The following is a 12,384-nucleotide window of genomic DNA, read 5'->3' as shown; positions in this document are numbered from 1 at the left end:
GTCATCAAAATAAATAAGTGGGAAATGTTGCTGCTAGCTCTGAGCCTTAAGGAGAAGGTAGGATGCCAATTTAAATGACCTTAATAACTGTGAAGAAAGACAGTAGTAACTCCGTTCTATAAAAACATGAGCCACCGTGGCCCTTCCCTCTGTTAAGTGGTGCAGCAAATAGCATGCCTTTGGTCATGAATTATTTCTATTGAAGACTGCAAACAAAAGAGTTTAGCATGCAGGCTGCAATCGTGAAGCCACTTACCTAAGAGTAAGCCCCACTGAATCTGTGTTGCAGCCATAATTGTTCCAAATAGTTTCAACAGAGGAAAAGAAAGCACAACTTTCCTCTTGAAAAACCTTTGCTGCTTCCTTTGGAAGGAATTCTAAAAGCATAAGGAGTTTGTTTGGATCAAGGTTGGCTCTGTTTTGGGGTTCTCAACTAGAACCTCTCAATTCTCTGTGTGGCTGTTAGGCTTCCCAGAGGCATCTTACTGGCCACTGGGAGAAGAGGATGCTGGACTAGACAGGCTATTGGCCTGATCCAGTCGGCTGTCCTTGTGAGTTGAAGATTTTCCAGCATTCTGAGTCCTTGGGCAACCAGCTGGAATGATCAGGAAACAGCTGCACCTTGGAGTGCCGGGGCCCATAGAAGGCCTGTTCTTTTGTTTATAGCCTTTTTACCTTTCTCTCTGGTCAAGAAGGCTCCCCCAGCAACTTACAAGAACAGCAGTCAGACGGTCCCTGCACTCAGGTTTAACAGTCTGAACAGACTGTACTGTTTGGGTGCTGTTCTCTGTCTCCATGGTTAAAGGCAGTACGTATGCACCCAAACACCAGATACTGGAAATTCTAAGAGGGCAGAGTCCAGTTGTGCCCAGATCCTGCTCACAGGTTTCCCACGGGCATCTGGTTGGCCACTGTTCCCTCAGGTGGCACAAGGAGTCGGTGCATCTGGCTGTTAAAACGGGAGGTTGGTGGTTTGAGGCCACCCAGGGATGGCTGTGGGCAGGATTCCTGCAATGCTGGGGGTTGGACTAGATGATCCTTGGTATCCCTTCCAACTCTTAAGATTCCATGATTCTATGTGAGCAGAGTGCTGGACTAGAGGGGCCATTGAATGGATCCAGTAGACTCTTCTTACCCTATGCTCTTACCTTCATAATTAAAATATATCCCCCTTTTCTGAATAAAAAGGCAGGGAAACTGGGTTTTTGGAGGTGATAGCAAATCTAGGTAAAGGTAAAGGTACCCCTGCCCGTAGGGGCCAGTCTTGCCAGACTCTAGGGTTGTGCGCTCATCTCACTCTATAGGCCGGGAGCCAGCGCTGTCCGGAGACACTTCTGGGTCACGTGACCAGCGTGACAAGCTGCATCTGGCGAGCAAGCGCAGCACACGGAATGCCGTTTACCTTCCCACTGGTAAGCGGTCCCTATTTATCTACTTGCACCCGGAGGTGCTTTCGAACTGGTAGGTTGGCAGGCGCTGGGACCGAACGACGGGAGCGCACCCCACCGCGGGGGTTCGAACCGCCGACCTTTCGATCGGCAAATCCTAGGCGCTGAGGCTTTAACCCACAGCGCCACCCGCGTCCCTTAGCAAATCTACATTTATGATTTAAATGTAGATTTAGCAAATCTACATTTATGGAAATGTGTGTAAACGGTATCGCTGTTCTCACAGTAAACACTCCGAGTTCTCAATTAGTCTCTTAAGATGTTTTAATAGCATTTGCGGAACTTCCTTAATGCTTGTCTGTTAACAATTCTACTTCATGTGTCTGAAGGCCGAAGCCTTGGAGAGCTCTTGCTTCAAAGATCACAACGCTCAGGCTTCTTTAAGAGTGCATCTGGTATTCTCTCTTCCTCTTCAGAGAGTAGTATTGGGAGCTGTGCCACGTTTCATACCATGTAAAAGGAAGAGCTAGACTTGCTCCAGCTTGCAGAGGGCGGCGTGATTATGCAGCTATAGCTGTGTAGCAGCTCTCTCTCCTGCCCCCTTTACACTCTTCCTGTGCTCCACCTTTTTCTACTTCGGAGATTAGATTATTGTAGGTCAAAGTACTTCTAGTCGCTGTTTGAACCAGATTACAGTATGGGCGTTGGGAAAACTGAGCAGTTTGTGTTGGGGAACTTTAGTCAAAGCAGTAAAGTTTTCGTTCCTCCATTCAGGCAAAATGACTTGGGGAAAAGGTGGGGAAGCTTTTCTGTGCCTGGGGTAGTAGATAAGGGGTTTCTGAAGCGTCTTCCCCACGGAAGTCATAAACACATCACAGTGAAGATAATGAAATTGTGGTTTTGGTTCTGGAAAGATTTTAAAAAGTCCCCTTGCAGTGAACAGATTGAAGTCCTACTGCTCACTGCTGTTTCACGAAGTGGAACTAACTCATTTTTTCCCCTTTGCCCTCTTTCATGTATGCTCAGATTTAGACAAAATACTTCAAATTCCTAAGAGTCAAAAGCAAATATTTAGGGCTTGGCTTGTAGAACGTTGAAAAGAGAGACCCAATTAAATATTAGAATGCCAGCTCAACATTTTTAGAAGCCTAGGGAACCAGGCACCCAGGGTTTTCGACACCGTGTTACTCTGACATGCATATTTGACAGCCCTTTGAAAGTTAAATTGATCACTTTCTTGCAAGTAACATAATTTTCTCTTAAATAACGTTCCAGGTGGGTGGTATTCAGTGTGAGTTTAACCCACTGAAATTAATGAAAGTGACTAAGTTAGGTCCATTAATTTCAGTGAGCCTGCACTGAGGAAAACTTAGTTGAATACCACCCAGTGTTGTTAAATAATTTGATGGAATAGCACTGAAGTTTCGTAGCTGTCAGTTGATGGTACTTTAGAACCCACCGAAAGGTCACACAGCGCCTTGAAAGCACATGGTGTTTACAGGGTAACATGAGCAAAAGCCAGGCCCCTGCCCTGAAGAGCTTACAATCTAAATATATACTGTGGTGCACTGAGAGGTTGGGAAAGAGATGTAAGGATAAAAAGGGATGATTGTAAGCAAATGCAATTATGCATCTTTAGAGTTTGTTACTGTTGGGGATTATGACTAACGGGATGAGCCAAAGTACTCGGTGTTTAGGATCTGCTTTTTCCTGTTCAGGTTTTAATAAACCTTAGGAGTTGTTTTGATATGTGCTTTGCTCCCATATCAAGTGATGTTACGAACAGTATGTTTTCCTGTTGAAACTGCAGGCGGTCTGTGGAAGTCTTTAAACCAGATTAAACCAGTGTCTGTCTTTCGCTGCCCCAGTTTTCATGAAGTTGGAAGTAGTCTCTGTGCTCCTTTTTCCTAACTGTTTTTATTTTAATGGAGGAATATAAAAAGCTGACTGGGAAACATTTGCATTCCTTCTTTTTAAAGTATTTCATTCTCCGTTGTGCTGGGTGATTGCTCAACATTTGAAACGTGGAACTGTGTGCCACGGTCCACGTGAAAAAAGTTTGTGTAACACTCGGCGCCCATCTCTGTCCCATTATGAGTTTGTTTTGCAAGAGCTGAAAGTAAACACTTCAGCACACAATTCATAATTGCTCTGCTGCAACTAGCTGGACTTAATGAGTACTGTAGCTTAATTAGATTATATTTGAATGAATACATAAATTCTTCAAAATGAGCTTGAAGAGATATTAGTACATTAAATAAAGATGGAGAGATTTCAAATTTGCCTCGGTGGAAGCCTTCAATGAAAACCATTGTGGGGCAGCGACTATCCTAGGCCTTCATGACTTGTGGTATTGGGCTTTATGCAACCCAACAGCCATACAGGACCATCTCCAGGTTTAAGGAGGCTCTGGTGCCCCTCTGGTGGAGTTGTAGACAGTTGTCTACTTGAAACCCCTAAGCGGAAAATGAGAGCAGCATCACTCTCCTGCCCATGAAAACCCCCAGTTGGTGTTCAGAGGCACACCATCTCTGATACTGGAAGCAGACTATTTGATTAATGGCCATTGATAGTTACCCTTCATGAATTTGTCTAATTCCCTTTTAAAAGCTGTCCAAGTTTATGACCATCACTACATCTTGTGGTAGCATACTCAGTAGTTTGCCTACGCACTGTGCAAAGAAGTCCTTTCTTTTGGCTGTCCTGATTCCTGAATCACCTACCATTTAACTTTACTGGATGTCCTAGGGTTCTAGTATTGAGAGAGAGAGAGGGAGAGATAAGCTTCTCCCTATCCACTTTTTCTATACCATGTTTAATTTTGTACACCTCTGTTATCTCCCCACTTTAGGGACTCAAGTGGCACTGTGGGTTAAACCACAGAGCCTAGGACTTGCCGATCAGAAGGTCAGCGGTTCGAATCCCTGCGACGGGGTGAGCTCCCATTGCTCGGTTCCTGCTCCTGCCAACCTAGCAGTTTGAAAGCACATCAAAGTGCAAATAGATAAATAGGTACCGCTCCATCAGGAAGGTAAACAGCTTTTCCGTGCGCTGCTCTGGTTCGCCAGAAGCGGCTTAGTCATGCTTGCCACATGACCCGGAAGCTGTACGCTGGCTCCCTCAGCCAATAAAGCGAGATGAGCGCCACAATCCCAGAGTCGGTCACGACTGGACCTAATGGCCAGGGGTCCCTTTACCTTTATCTCCCCGCTTTACACATCTTTTTTTGCTAAGCTAAGCAGCCCCAAACCTTTAACCTTTCCTTACAGGGGAGTTGCTGTAGCCATTGATCATTTTGGCTGTACTTTTCTGCACTTTCCCCCAGCTCTACAATATACTTTTCAAGGTGTAGCAAACACCATTTTGTACACAGTATCCCAAGTAATATTTTCAGTCCCTTTTCTACTAATCACTAACAGGCAATTCACCTTTTTCATAGCTGCCTTGCATTGGGTACTAGCAAGCTATCCACCGCAGCCCCAGTAACTTTCTTTTTTCTAGTTAGTCACCACAGGTTCAGACCTCAGTAGTGTATATGTGAAGTTAGGGATTCTTCTCCCAAATGGAATCAGTTAACACTTCCTTACACTGAATGGCACTTGCCATTCTGGTGCCCATTCACCCAGTTTGGAGAGATGCTTTTGGAATTACTTCTTCCTTTGTCTTTCCCATCCTGAATAATTTGGCATCTTCAGCAAACTTAGCTACCTCTATACATATGCATGCAAAAGAATGTGCTATATTCAGAAGTAAGCCCGATTGAATTCAGAGGGACTTATTCCCAGATAATAACGCTTAGGATTGCAGGCTGAAGTTGCCGAATCAATGTCTACTCAGAAGTTAGTCCTTTTGAATTCTCTGAGGCTTACTCTTAGGTAAGTGGGGATAGTATTGCAGCCTTAGTATCAGAAGGGATTGTGGGTTACTGATCGAGCCCTGGTTTTAAGGAAATGTACTTGATACATAAACCTTTCCTGGAAGGTGTTGCTTGTTTCAGCTTGGCTGGCATTTGTTGTTTGTGTGTCATACTTTCTTGTTTGGTTGTCTTTCCTGACTCTTTTTTTGTTCCGTTTTTCTTTCTGTTTTATTTTGCAGTATTTCATTCAATAACATTAATCATTCTTTGCAACACATACTATACATATTTATCTATTTTCCATAGTTGTACCATTATGACTTTCCTCCACCCATGCTCAGCTTCCATTGTTAGAGCTGTTTTCTTTTGTGGACCAGTTTCTCTGACTTACCATAGTCTAGATTGCACAGGCCGAACTTGGATGAGGAGAGGTCTTCCTCTGAGCAGTGAGATGGGCTAAATTTACATCAGGTCACTTCCGTCTATCATCCCATCATTCACTTCCTCACTCCAAGCATACAGTGAGATGATGATCTGTAGCAGTGCACGTCACAGGGGTAGAGAAGGCAGAATGTGACATGACAGGCTGTTTCAATAATACATAGGCTCTAAAGTGAAATAACTGTAGTTTCATGAACAGACAGATGAGTGTAACTTAGGATCCATTCCAGGCATGCAGCCAATGAAGTGGACTGTGGTCCTCAAAAGTTATGTCATAATAAATTTGTTAGCTTTGAAGTGGTTGCTTTTTTGGGTGTGTGTGATTTATTTTTTGTTTGTTTGTTTGTTTGCAGCAACAGAGCCGCTGGAAATTGCCCCAGTATAACAAAATTGCATGCAGCTGTTGAAAACCAGCTGCAGCCATTACATTAAGGAATTTGGTGTGTCCTGGCTAGAACTGAGATGGAGCAGAAGCAGGGAAGCAATGGAAAGGGGAGGCTCAAAAAAGCAGGGAAACAGCAGGGTGGAGCTGGATTTTAAGAAGGATTTGGCATTTTGCAGTGGGAAGGAAGTGATTCACAAGTCTGTCCATTTTTGCAAACAAATCCACAAAAATTAGAAGCTGAAACATTTTTACTAGCATTTGACAGAAAGCAAATCATTTGGCTCATTGGCGTATGTCTGCTGAAAGCAGGGGAGAACAAACTCTCCTACAGAAGTTTCCTCTCTGTCTCTTCAAGCAAACAACTGAGTGGGCTTTTCATAGCTGCCTCATTTATATTGATAAAGAGTCTCCAGTGCCCTGGATTGAGATGACCCTTCAGACCTATTGCTGATTTCTTTTTCTCCCCCTAGCTGTAGCCTAACCTCAGGATATAGGAAGGAAGCTTTTATAACTGGCCATGCGTCACTAGTAGAGAAATATGTCTCTCCTTAGATTTGTGGTGCTTGATTTCCACCCCCCCTTCCTTTCACAATCGTTCTACCAGATGCCTGGGAGTTTTATCTGCAGCACTGGGTTGCTTGCAGAATGATTTGAGCCTAGTCACAGCTTATTTCTGATAGTTTTGACCCTGGGAAGATGACTAAGCAGTTGTGTGCCAATATAAATCCTTCTGACATGGCTGTAGGCAGGACTTGGACTTGCTGGTTGACTGATGGGGATGGCAAAATGTCCTTAAAAGCTTGGATTCATCTTTGATCCCAACTGAAGACCTTCTTCACCACCACCCCAAATGACTTTAAAGAAAAGTTTTAAAATGGAAACGGCAGGTGACAAACTCCAGAATTTCATGCAATGTGTAAAAAGTGCAAGTACTGGTGGCATTTAAATTTGATGAGGGATTTGGAGTTGAAGGATGAACAGTGAAGGAACCAAATTTGCAAGTGGAATTGAGTTATTCAGAATGGGCACTGTCTTGACTGGTTGGCCAACCAGCAGAATGGCAAAGGAGATCTAACTGTAAATGGGCAGAACAGTACATATTGTGTGATGACTCATCCCGATTCTGTGCGTGCTTTTGTGATTACTTGTGAAAGTGATCTTGGTTATACAGTGGTACCTCAGGTTACATACGCTTCAGGTTACATACGCTTCAGGTTACAGACTCCGCTAACCCAGAAATATTACCTCGGATTAAGAACTTTGCTTCAGGATGAGAACAGAAATCATGCTCCGGCAGCGCGGCATCAGCAGGAGGTCCCATTAGCTAAAGTGGTGCTTCAGGTTAAGAACAGTTTAAGGTTAAGAACGGACCTCCGGAACGAATTAAGTACTTAACCCGAGATACCACTGTATTGGAAAGGCCTCTGCAATCTCAAGCGCAGTGATGTAGCAGTGAAAAAAAGGCAGAAATGAATAAGGAAAGGGTTGACGCTAATAACAATGGTGCTGTATAATTGTTTGCATGGCCTTGAGTAGAATGCAGTGTATAGTGTTGGGTTGCTCACCTTGAATGCGACAGCTCAGTGAGCATAAGAAGCTGTTTTCTACTGGGCCAGACCATAGGTCTGTTTATCCCAGTATTGTTGACTCTTGCTGACAGTGACTCTCCAGAATCTCAGGCAAAGTTATTTCCTGTTGCTGCATTCTCTTTTCTGTCTAGAGACAGACAGGGATGTTTGGCTTTACAAAACATGTGCTCTGCCATGGAGCTGTGCCCCCCACCCCCGCCATTCAAATTTTACCTTCGTGTGGGAAGTGCTGTGGCTCAGTCTGATCCCAGTGACACTCTGTGTAAGATATCCTACCTCTCTATGGTGTTGTCACTGACTTTGCATGAGAAGTCCTTTCAAAGTAGAAAGCTGGCACATTAGGCAAAAGGCTGGGCTAGAGTCTCCTGTGACCCGTTAGCTTTCAGCATAATCGCTTTCTGCATGCAGAAGTTTTGAGAAAATACAATCCTCTGTGTGTGTTTCTAAATTGGGCAGACCTGGGAGGGTTGAACACATCCTCCATCCCACCCCCAAGCGGCAGAATTTCATGACTTTGTCATGAAAATAGAACTAGGCTTAAAATCTCCTTTTTTCATTGCACATGTGGTATGACTTAAACTGAAAGGGCAGGTTTGCCCTACTTCCTATTATATCAAAACTAAATTTAAGCAATTATTGGTGCAACACTTGATGATCCAAGAAAATGCCTCTTAAGATTTATTTTGGAGCTCTGGTACAAAATTGTGACTAAAGTTGCAATCCTAACCTCACTAATTTCAGAGTAAGTCTCATTTAATTCACTGGGATGTGTTTCCGAGTAGATATGGTTAGGATTGTACTGTAAAACTGCTAGCACTCCTATTTGCTTTGGAATTGCTATGGTCTATATAAGAAATGTCCCTTGGAGCCAAGCAGTACTTAGCAACATGTTCATGAAGGTTCTCAGCTTTCTGAAGCTTTAATTCTAAATGGAAAACTCAAAGTTTGGTTTCTAGAGCCAAATTGTACTGGAGTATTGGCCGTTATTTACCAACAATTCTGGTTGCACCATTGTAAAGATAAGGACAGCGTGCAAGATGTTGAATTGGTCTTCTGAAGCCAATGCGTATACCGACTCTTGTTTGTGTCTAGAAACCAAAAAGATTCCTGTAGTTCTTACTGGTAATAGAGCATTGAGCATGAAAGATGCAAGTTTTGCTTCTGTTTAGCCCATCCTTGCACCTCCACTGTATCTGGTGCCACAAGTGGGCTTCCTTTGAAGGGTATGTAAAAGCAAAATACTTGTAAGTTTCCTCTAAATGTTCTAATGCTAGTAAATTTGTTGGGGAAATTAAAAGAATGTGTGTAGTTCTGAATTCTCATGGGACTAGGTAATTTTCATAGATAAAACCCTTATGATACATTACTGGTATAAGGTTACATGCTAAATTTAGTACCCTGCTTTTGGCATGGCAAGTACACAAGAGCAGTAGCAGTCCTTATCTTTTCAATGAGCCAGTCTTCACAATATGGAATCATTTGTTTCCTAAACTGAAGCTTGTATGGGTGCTGTTCTCTGACCTTGAATATTACTGTCTTTAAAAACCCCACATTTAAACAGAAACTCTTAAAACATACGGAGATGTGGTGGGATAAAGAATGATATTTGAGGGGGGGTGTTGGTTAAATTTTATGTGATTTGGTTAGAGCAAATATATTAACTGTAGAGCAAGTGTATTAACTGAGCAGCATTTTTAAAAAAGTCATACTGCCTATGAAACAAATGTGTGCAGGTGGGTGAGAGAGACTCGTTCAGTGCATTAAAACACTGTTCCCTTGATAGAACTTTCTTCATCCTTATGTGTCTTGATGAGAAGCCTTTTCTCATTTTCCATGTCCTGATCTTGTGTGATGCTTGAACTGAGCCACTCAGAAAGGCAAATTTAACCATACAGTACTTCAAGTAGCTGAGGGCAAAATCCTTTCTAGAGTAATCTTCCAAGTCTCATTGAAGCAGGCAGAAGATTTGCTAGAGCAGAGCTCAGCTCCTGCTATGCTTATAGTTGTTTTGTCTAAAGTCACGCAGGTCTATCCACGAGCACTGCATTGGTGGAAGAATGCCTGAGAAATCACATGGAAGCTGCTTAAAACTCCTCTGGGGAAAAGCTGGGCCAGAGAGTGGCATGTTAAGTATTGAGCTGGGCTAGTTGAAATGCCCCTGGTAGATTGTCACTGTCTCAAAGCTACCCTAACCCAATTTAGAATCTTGTGTGCTGGCTCATGTGTAACCCTTTTCCTCTTTTGGAAAATTCTTCCATGCAGTCCACGTGTATTACCAGAACTGCATATACATGTGACTGGTGTGTGTGTGTGTGTGTGTGTGTGTGTGTGTATCTATATAGATATATATCTATATCTATATATAGAAATAGATATATATCTATATATAGATATAGATATAGATGATATATATACACACACACACATATATATATACACACACACACATATATATACATACACACACACACATATAATATATATGTAGTAGTTTTGCATTAATGCAACATTTTACATGCAGCTGTGTTTTTGTAATATTTATTGTTCGAGTGGTCTGTTTGTCACTGCTGCTTTCATTCTCTGTACACCATTATATATATATATATATATATATATATAATGGTGTACAGAGAATGAAAGCAGCAGTGACAAACAGACCACTCGAACAATAAATATTACAAAAACACAGCTGCATGTAAAATGTTGCATTAATGCAAAACTACTATCAATCACAAAGCAGTTATCAATTCCAAGACACCTCCTCTTTCATGCTCCTGGCTTTCACCCAGGACTCCACCCATCCATCCTGGCTCTTACTTAGGGCCAAGACAAACTCACAGCCTCACCCATAAAAATCTCCCAAAGAGGAGAATTCCTGGAACCTGCTGACATCACCTTAGTACCGTGGACCCTCCGGATACGAACTTAATTCATTCCTGGGGTCCGTTTGCACCCCAAAAATTACATAAATAGAGGAAGGATAGCAACAGGAAGATTTAAAGAAGGAACTATTGGAAACTCAAGGCAGTAGAAACATAAGATGATTAGAGCCCCACTGAACTTGAAGCATGGGAAGCCCCAACAAAAAGTTATAATTTGGCAGAATATTTGGACTATATGGTATGTATTTGTATAATTTGGAGTACTTGATGTGATTTGATTATATTAATTTTTATTACATAAATAGAGGCGCACTTCTGCGCATGTGCATTGCCATGGCCATAACCCGAAGATTCCCTATCCAGAGGGATACGTAAGTAGAGGTACGACTGTAGTCTCTCACTCTAGGCTTGCTTTTCATGGGCAGACCCAAGGTAGATGGGGGCATCCTCAGGCTGCCCCCAGCTGTGGCTCATTCATTCTCTGCACCTTAACCCAGGTATAGCAAATTGGAAGCGTTTTCCATGGGGTCCCAAGGAAAGACTAGAAAGACACTCCTCCCACTTCTTTCTCTAACCTCTGCTCAATAATTATAATAATTACACAGGTATGGAAAAGCAGGGTAAGCAAGATATAAATGTTCGTGTGCTCTGTGTCTGATTACTGATGCCTACAGCTTTTGATGAACATACTTTGGCATGTGTGTAGAAATACCCTCTTCAGACTAATTTGCTAGGTTGGAATAGGTCGTTCCTCCTTCAGTTCCACACTATCAGTAACTCCTTTCATTCCTCCTACTTAACAATAGGGCTATTGAATCTGCGGAAGGTTAACGAAGCGTTTTTCTCCGTCAGCTGCACAGTCTCTTTGTATGTGTGAACAGAAGACTGAATAGAAATAACAGACAAAATGTTACCGGGTCGCTGTGATGTGCGGCTTTAAGTTGAAGGCCTGTTTGGGTTTCCAGATTGCTAGCTCCCTTGAGGTTTTGTTTCAGGAACCTGAAGTACTCCATAACATCTTTTTTCCATTTTGTTTTGTTATGTCAAAACATAGGAGTATGCTTCACCAGGCAGACTTCAGTTTCCAGTTTAGAATTATTCTTAATGGCTTCCTCCTCTTTTCCCCAGCCTCAGATTATGGCGGTCCTTCAGGATGGAGCTCAATACAGTGGTGCCTCGCTAGACAAAAAGAATTCGTTCCGCGATTCTCTTCGTCTAGCGGTTTTTTCGTCTTGTGAAGCAAGCCCATTGACAGCTTAGCGGATTAGCGCTACAGCTGTCAAGCAGCTTCCAGCGATCAGCTGTTAAGCGGCTTATCAGCGGAACAGCTGATAAGCGGCTTAAGAAAAGGGCGAAAAAAGCGAAGAAAACCCGCGGGGGGATGCAATATTTTTTTCGTCTTGCGAAGCAACCCCATAGGGAAATTTGTCTTGCGAAGCGCCTCCAAAACGGAAAACCCTTTCGTCTAGCGGGTTTTTCGTCTTGCGAGGCGTTTGTCTTGCGGGGCACCACTGTATCATTCTGTGTCAGTTACAAGTCTAGGGAGGTGTGATGTCTCTCCCATCTCTGCATGCTTGGGACCAGACTACAAGCATCTTTGTGTATGTGCATGTGGTTTTTAAATAGGAGCCGCAGCCGGGAAGGGGGGAGAAACATTAGGATCAGGGCCATGCTGTGCTTGATTTTTGTTGGGAACGAAGCATGAATCAGGGAGCCCCTGCTGCTGCTATTAAAAAATATACACCAATGAACCCACCCATACAACTGTATGCAAACATGTCTTTGATTTAAAGTACACTTTGGGGGGGGGACAGGAAATGACGACTCAAAAACATAAGAACAG

General features: G+C 42.9%; 1 protein-coding gene across 6 annotated transcripts in view; it reads left to right on the top strand.

The window, feature by feature from the left end:
- Nucleotides 1–12,384, top strand: part of KTN1 (kinectin 1) — a 110,868-nt gene that overhangs the window by 5,984 nt on the left and 92,500 nt on the right. Inside the window, exon 1 of one of the 6 annotated variants that reach the window (XM_081909178.1) lies at nucleotides 6,840–6,953. The exons of the other annotated variants lie outside the window; for them this stretch is intronic. The gene's annotated coding sequence lies outside the window, so the exon portion shown is untranslated. Of the gene's footprint in view, nucleotides 1–6,839; nucleotides 6,954–12,384 lie in introns of those variants that run through there. 6 annotated transcript variants of the gene reach the window in all.

This window comes from Podarcis melisellensis (genome assembly GCF_964234715.1).
Source record: "Podarcis melisellensis genome assembly, chromosome: 1".
Taxonomy (NCBI): Eukaryota; Metazoa; Chordata; class Lepidosauria; order Squamata; family Lacertidae; genus Podarcis; species Podarcis melisellensis.
The sequence above is the reverse complement of the archived record's forward strand: the minus strand, read 5'-3'. Positions and strand labels throughout refer to the sequence as shown.